This window comes from Octodon degus, unplaced genomic scaffold, assembly GCF_000260255.1.
Source record: "Octodon degus isolate 3935 unplaced genomic scaffold, OctDeg1.0 scaffold00072, whole genome shotgun sequence".
NCBI classification, from domain to species: Eukaryota; Metazoa; Chordata; class Mammalia; order Rodentia; family Octodontidae; genus Octodon; species Octodon degus.
In genome coordinates, this window is record NW_004524648.1 from 5064726 (window position 1) to 5072564 (window position 7839).

Genomic DNA, 7839 nt, shown 5'->3' on the forward strand with positions numbered 1-7839 from the left:
CCGCGGTCCCTGTGCTTTGCCAAGCTTGTTTCAAGTAGGTGCTTTAGACTACTGAGCCATCTCTCCAGCCCCAATAAGGATTTTTTTGTTGTTGTTGTTCCTAGCATGGCTTCACGGCACGTTGGCCAGCGGGAGAGTTGTGAGGTTCGAACTCAAGCCACCTGAGGCTGACAGCTTTGTGGAAGCAGCCACTTAAAGGACTGAGCTAGGCCCAGGCTCTTTTTTTTTTTTTTTTTTTTTTTTTTTGCGGAACCAGGGATTGAACTCAGGCCCTTGGCGCTTGCCAGGGAAGCACTTATTCCACTGAGCCATCTCCCTGGCCTTTGATGTTTTCCATATGAGAGATGTTTGTGTTTTAATATCTTTTTCTGGAGGATGGAGTACCAAGAATTAATATCTTTTATTGGTTGTTAAAAGTAAAATGGGGGGCCGGGGAGATGGCTCCGTGGAATAATCGCTTCCCTGGCAAGTGCGAGGGTCTGAGTTCAATCCCCAGTTCCGGGGGGGGGGGCGGGAAGAGTAAGATGTTTAACATAGGGTTTAAGAACAAGTAAAATTCTGTGATTTCACTCAAAAATTACAAAATTAAGCTGGACCTGTTGGCAGATGCCTATAATTGAGTACTTTGGAAGACTGGCACAGGAGGATTACAAGTTTGAGCCCAGCCTAGGGAAGTTAGTGAGACCTAGGGCTGTAGCTCAGTGTAAAGGCCCCAGATACAATCCCCAGTTCCACAAAAGTTTTTTAAAAAGTTTTGTTTGTTTGTTTGTGTTTTTATACCAGGAATCAAACTCAGGACCAGGCTTTTGCCAGGTAGATGCTGTGCTGCTGAGCTATATCCCCAGCCCTTTTGTTTTTGAGACAGGGTCTCACGATGTAGTTCAGGTTGGCCTTCAGTTCACAGTGTAGGCCAGTGTGGCCTTAATCCTCCTGCCTCAGCTTCCTGAGTACTGGGATTAGCCTATGCTCTGCTAAAAGTATTTTGAAAATAAAATAAAACAAATATATAAAAACTTATCAGTCCCAGGGCCAGGGAGATAGCTCAATTGAATAAGTGCTTCCCTGGCAAGCACAAGGGCCTGAGTTCAATACCCGGTCCCGCCAAAAAAAAAAAAAAAAAAACTTATCAGTCCCCTCTGCCCCTTTTGTTTTCCTTTCTTTTATTACCATGTTCACAGATTGGTCTTGGGCTTACAGTTATATGTAATAGTCCTACATGCTTTAAAAATAAGCTGTAGGCACATAAATAAATAAATAAAATTAAAAAAAAAAAGGGCTGGTGAGATGGCTCAGTGGTTTAAAGCACCTACATAGAACAAGCTTAGCAAATCACAGGGACCACAGTTCAATCCCCAGCACCACATGCCAGCCAGCCCCGCCCCCTGGTGGGCTGAGCTGGCCACACACACACATAAATAAATAAATAAAATTAAAAAAAAAAATAAGCTGTAGGGGGGCTGGGGAAATGGCTCAGTGGAATAAGCGTTTCCCTGGCAAGTGCAAGGGCCTGAGTTCAATCCCTGGTTCTGCAAAAAAAAAAGCTGTAGATGCAGCTCAGTGGTGTAGTGCTAGCCTCATATGGAAAGGGTCCTGGATTTAATTCCTACCACTTAAAATTTTTTTTAAAAGCAGAGAAAAAAAGATGTGAAAGCCTGGTCACCCAACTACTAGGAGGCTGATCCCAGAAGCTCTCTGGAGAACGTGGAACTGGGTACATTTGTTGTGTAATAGTCTGTCAGAATCCAAAATAATTTTAAAATTTCACTTTTTTTCTTTTCATATGAAACCTAACTAATACAGGCTAGCCCAGCTATTGGAGCTTTCCATGATAGCCCACACTGTGTCTCAAACACAGCATGTACTTTGCTCTTACTTTCTTATTTCTCTACTTGACCCAAGCTCATTCTGCCGAGCCAGTTTCTCTGTTTACTTTTACTTCAAACTTTGCCCCCCCTCCCCAAAGCTAGCCCACTCTTTCAATTCAAGTTAGAAAAATACACTGGCTCTCCTCTTCCCCTTCCTGGGGATTTTATCCAGAGCCTTTGAATTGAGCTGTATCTCCAGTCCTTTATTTTGAGACAGGGTCTCACTAAATTGCTACATTGCCCAGGCTGGGCTTGAATTTGTGATCCTTCTGCCGCAACATCCCAGAATGCTGGAATTACAAGCATTTGACATCAAGTTTTAAGTTTTTGTTTTTTGAGACAAGGTCTCACTATGCAATTCATGCTGACTTTGACCTCACTGGGTAGCCCAGGCTGGCCTAGAACGTGGAATGATCCTTCTTTTTTAAAAATTATTATTTTTTTATTGAGAAATAAATATGAATGAGACAGTTTCACAGCTGATTAATAGGACAGTTTTGATAGTCAATACATTGTACATTGTTATCTTCTTAGTGGTTATCCATAGTACAAGAAGCAGACAGGACATTCTGTCCAAACAGTATTAGTACAGCTCTTCTCATTGAATTAAGCGAAAGTAGCTGTAAATTTATCCTATTTTGTATATATAAATACAAAATGATCTTTCCTTTGTATACTTTTTTTTTTGTCCTGTCAGAGGTGAATATTCTATTGGCATTCTACATACTATAGGTGTTTGAATTCAACTAAACAATCTAACACTGTCTAGCAGTCTATAATATTAGTGGGTTATCGTCAGAAGTTATTGACTTGGAATGATCCTTCTGTCAGCCTCTCAAGTGCTGGGATTACAGGCATATGCCACTGCCTGGCATGACTTGAAGGTATTATATAAGAAATACTTTGAGCTGTACATATGAAGGAGCTACTAAAAATTAGTGTCATCTTATTTTTATTTTATTTTGGGGTATGTATACTGAGTTTAGTGCTTCACCACTGAATATCCGTAGTGCTTGTTTTGTTTTAAATAGTAGTAGTATATGGGGAATAAGCAGGTTGTTGTGTGTGATGTAGATATTTAATGTTCTGCAGTTGCAAGAACTCTAGTGACAAAATATGACAACCTAGAACCAAGTGCAGTGGAGTACACTTGTAATCCCAACACCCTAGCATACTGAAGGAGGAGGATCGTAGGATTTTTTTTTTTTTGACTGGCTCAGGCTGCCTTAAGGGTGAGTCTGGTCAGGCAGGTGGAGCTGGGGAGGTGGTATTCTGCCCCTGACTGCCTTTGCAGGAGCTGGCACTTAAATAACTGAGCTAACTGGCAGGCCCCCATAAGGAGGAGGATTGTTAGAGCCCAGCTTAGGTAATTGTCTCCAACAAGGGTGTGTGTGTGTGTGTGTGTGTGTGTGTGTCTTGTGTGTGTCTTGTGTGTTAGGGACGTAGCTCAGTGATGAGAAAGCCTTAGATTCAGTCCCCAGGACCCAAAAACAATCTAAGTAGTGGCTTTTTTTGATCACCTTGTATAGTATGGGGATAGAATCCACAGCTTGCCCATGGGAAGCAGGCTGCTGTACCTCTGAGTTATACCTAGCCCTGTGTTTCTTGAGTGACTTATATGTGGTCCTCTACTACAACATCTAGAAAAATACACAATCTTTAGTATATTCCATTCTAAAATATTGCCCCAGTGACCTCAGAGAATAAATTTTTTCTATACTCCTTTTTTTTTTTTGGCAGAACCAGGGATTGAACTTAAGCTCTTGTGCTTACCAGGAAAGCACTTATTCTACTAAGCCATCTCCTTGGCCCAAGAGAATAAATTTTTGATACAAACTACCAGTTACATGGTGGCCTGTCAGTTGCTCAGAGTATGTACAGATACTAGATACATAGTTTGAAAGAAATCTAGGTGTTTGCACCCTAATTTGTGTGTGTGTGTGTGTGTGTGTGTGTGTGTGTGTGTGTGACAGTCATACAGGTCCACTTTTATTCAAAGCATGCGCAGTGTAACAAGTATCAGCATTTCAAGTACACAGTCTACTTAGTGAACATTTAGTGGTGTGTGTGTATGGGGGGTAGCTTCAATCTTGAGAAACACTTCTATCCAAAGGTTAGTATGATTCAATAATGGCTACAACCTCTTGCTATGAAGTTAGTTTATTGGTAATAACTTTATGAAATTTACTCCCAATATTTAATGTTGGAAACTTAAGGGTCTTTGAGATACGCAGGATCTTTGTACATAACTGACATAAACCCCATTATTTGAGCTCTCTTAATAGCTTTTGAAATTTTTGTTTCTTCCCACAATAGACCTCCCATGAATATAGCCAGTATATGGAGAAATAAACTGGGACAAAAGCTGTACATTCTTATAATCCACGTTTCCCACACAAGATACAGTTCTTAAGAGGTTCCTTATAAGGGTTCTCCATTGCAGCAGGCAAGGTTTTCACTGTTGGTTACCTGTTTATACTGTGAACAACCTCTTCTCCATAGCACTGTGCGGGTTAGGCGATCTGTGAGGCTGAGAGCAGCCGTTATGCATTGTGTCAACTCTTTCCTCCCTAGACCACTGCAAGCAGCGACCACAGCAGCCATGGTTGCCCGTTTTTCTTTGCATCCTAATTTTGGTGAAGCCTATAAAGGTAGTGATTTCCTGGATTGAACTGGTTGTAGATGTCTTGTATCTGACACAGATTGGAACCAAGTATGTGTATTTTTTTTGCTTTTGTGTTGTGCGAACAATTTGATGTGTTTCTTCCTCCACCCTATCAACTTCCATATACATAATTTCTGAATTAAACCCCCCTTCTATCCCTTAATTTCCACATCATGGGAAGCAGGAGTTTCTGACTGGGAGAACTAATGTGTGAGGTTGATTTAATATGCAAGCCTAAATCCATCTACTGTTTTGAGGGAGTGCAATTTATTAGTCTGAGAAAAGGAGAGCGAGGCAGAGCGACCTAGAGACAAATCCTTTTACTGGAGTTTCTTGGTGGCAGTTTCTTTGGAAGTATGAGACTCTGAGAGGTTCACCGGTTTGGGGGTGGGTCACTCTGTACCCAGGCAGAGAGTGGGCAGGAGAGCAAGAAAAGGGGTTTGGTGTCACCTGGCCCAGCAGCTGGATGCCTGGCTCACAGCTTTGGGGTGGGGGCCGGGAGGGATGGGGGCAGCGTTAACAAAGAGGTGCCGGGCCAGGGCCGAGGCCGCGGGTGGCTGGCCTATCCCTGGCGGCTGACCTCCCAGTGGACCTCCCCGGTTGGCTGCGTTGCGAGTCGCTCTGCTGGTTTCCTTCCTTGCCATTGGCTGTGCAGATGGGAGGGTGCTTGGGGGGGGCAACAGAGCAGAGGGGGCGGGGCTGGCTTCCGGCGGCGAGGGCTAGTGAGCAGAAGCCTGCTGGGGGAGGGGGTGTCGGCGCACCGCGGAGTGCTGCGCTCTGAGAGCCTGGCACCCGGAGTAGCCGTCTCCCCCTCCCCCTGGCAAGACCACTAGAAGCCCCTTTTCATCTTTTCTCCCTGGGCGGGGGCAAGCTGGACTGAGGTGTCCCAGGCGGGCGGGGCAGAGCCCAGAGCCCCTTGGAGAGCGCTGCGGAGCAACCTCACCTCCTTTCCAAGGCGCAAGGTGTGTGTGTGCGCGTGTGCTTGTGTGTGTGTGAGTGCGCGCGCACGCGCGTGCTTTTTCTGACATGATCCCGACTTCAGCCGACTTAACCTTGTGAGAAAAAGGAAAATGGAATGGAAAGTAAGATCTCCATATCCTATCAGTTCATTTGATTTTCTAGCTCTACCTTTCATTCTTTCCCTCCCTCCATCTCACCTCTGCTGCTGGGTAAGGAGATTCAGGAGTCTTATATCTTTTTATTGATGTGTCCGTTGAATAGTAAAATGGATAGAGAAGAAAAGAAAGAGAAGAGGAACTTCTTTATGTGACATTAGATGTAGTAAACCCTAAAAAAGCTATGAGTTGGTTTTTGGAACTGGACGGGATGCATAGCCATTAAAGCTGTCTTCATTATTTTCCTCTTTCGGACTGCCCTAATCAGCTCTACAATCAGAAAAGGAAGGGGATTCTAGTGAGAAAGGGGGCACTTCCTGTCAAGGTTAGTTAATGTGCTGAAGTGTCTTCTTTTGCGTACATTTGGTGTGATTTGGTAATAATAGCTCAGTTCTATTGGAGAACCTAACTCTAGTGGGCAAACTTACCTTACTGTTGTTACTGAAACTTACAAGTTTTAATCTGTTTCTTGTATTCATAGATTCTGAAAGGAAATGCTTTGTACAATAAAAACAAAAAACAAGCATGATAAGATCTAGATGGTTTTTTTGTTTGTTTGTTTTTGGCAGAACCGGGGATTGAACTCAGGCCCTTACACTTGCCAGGGAAGCACTTATTCCACTGAGCCATCTCCCCGGCCCCTAGATGGGTTTTATTTTTAAAAGGGTCCTCTTCCCAAACTATTTGGATAGGTGTAGCATTAAAATTTTAAATTTAAATATTTCTGGTTTTAGATCTTTTTTTTTTTCTTTTAAAGGGCCTATGTCTCATCTTCAGTCCAAATCAGAAACCTCTGTATGTTTTAAATGGAGAGGAAAGTTATCAATAGCAAGTAGAATGCCCTCCCCGGGATAGAGCTCAGCAGCACAGTGCCTGCCTGGCAAGTGTGAGGTTGTGAGTTTGATTCCAGATACAAAAAAAGAAAGAAGGAAAAGTAGAATTCCGCAAACCGGCTGTTCATGGTGATGCACGCCTTGATCCCAGCACTAGACAGTTTGAAGCAGGAGGGGTGCTGTGAATTTGAGGCCAACCTGGGCTTCAATGTGAGTTCAAGGCCAACCTGAACTATATAATGGAACCCTGTCTCTGAAGAGAGAGGGAGGGAGAGAGACACAGGGAAGCAGGGAGAGTGGAAAGAAGGAAAAAAGGAAAGAAAAAGCTAGGAAGGAAGAAAGCCCCAAATGATTTTGGAAACAAAATGTGTGCCAGGTAGGCACTTAGGCCTCTAAGCCGTCTCCTTGACCCTGTGTGTATACATTGGGTAGGAGTGTTCATAGTATTCTTGCTTTAACTGGGCATTTTCAAACAAAGTGTTTTTGTCTTTTTGAGACCTCTCCAGTGCTGGGATTGCAGGCCTTGTCCCACCGTGCCTGGCTAAAACTAAGGTGCCCCCCCCCCATTGAACTCAGACCCTTGCGCTTGCCAGGGAAGCACTTATTCCACTGAGCCATCTCCGCAGCCCCGGACTAAGGTGTTTGAGCCAGGTTTATTTCTGTGTTAATTATCAGGAGCTACAATGTCAATAGAGTGAATATCAATTTTTTTGGCAATAAATTACTCAGAGTAGTTTTGAAATACAGGTTTAGTTCCCAATGATCTTACTGGAGTTTAATTTTGAGGAAAATTGATACGCAGGTGCTGCCTTACAGTTTTAGCTGGATAAGTAATTTTTTTTCACATTAATTGATTGATTCTCTAATCAGGAACAGTTTGGGTGAAAACTCTTACAAAGAATAAGAGCCAGGTGTGGTGGGGAGTGTCTATAATCCCAGCCACTCAGGAAGCTGAAATCTTAGAATCAGCCATTTAAAGCCCTGCCTGCCTGGACAATTTAGAGACCCTGTCTCAGAATATTTATTTATTTATTTATTTATTTATTTATTTATTTATTTTGAGTTAGGGTCTTGCTGCATAGTTCAGACTTGCCTTGGATTCACTATGTAGCCTAGGCTGACCTCTCAGAGCAGTCCTACTTCAGCCTCCCCAAACTGGGATTACATGCAAGGACCTGAGTTCAATCCCCGGTTCCGCCCAAAAAAAAGAAAAAGAAAACCAAACTGGGATTACAGATATGCACCATCACACCTCATGATAAGTTTTATAAAGTTACGTTACCTTTTACTTGCTTTATTTTCTTAGTTTTGAATTTTAAGAAAATTTGAAAATTTGTTATTTAATTACTTTAACTTTTACT

At 43.0% G+C, this 7839-nt stretch overlaps 1 protein-coding gene and 1 pseudogene across 4 annotated transcripts in view; one reads left to right on the top strand and one right to left on the bottom strand.

The window, feature by feature from the left end:
• The window catches only part of Fam222b (family with sequence similarity 222 member B), a 99359-nt gene that overhangs the window by 35117 nt on the left and 56403 nt on the right, over nt 1-7839 (top strand). The window contains exon 1 of one of the 4 annotated variants that reach the window (XM_004635399.2): nt 5262-5492. The exons of 2 other annotated variants lie outside the window; for them this stretch is intronic. The gene's annotated coding sequence lies outside the window, so the exon portion shown is untranslated. Of the gene's footprint in view, nt 1-5261; nt 5493-7839 lie in introns of those variants that run through there. One more of the 4 variants, XM_023719964.1, reaches the window with a different exon arrangement.
• Nucleotides 4130-4469, bottom strand: LOC101576242 (annotated as a pseudogene).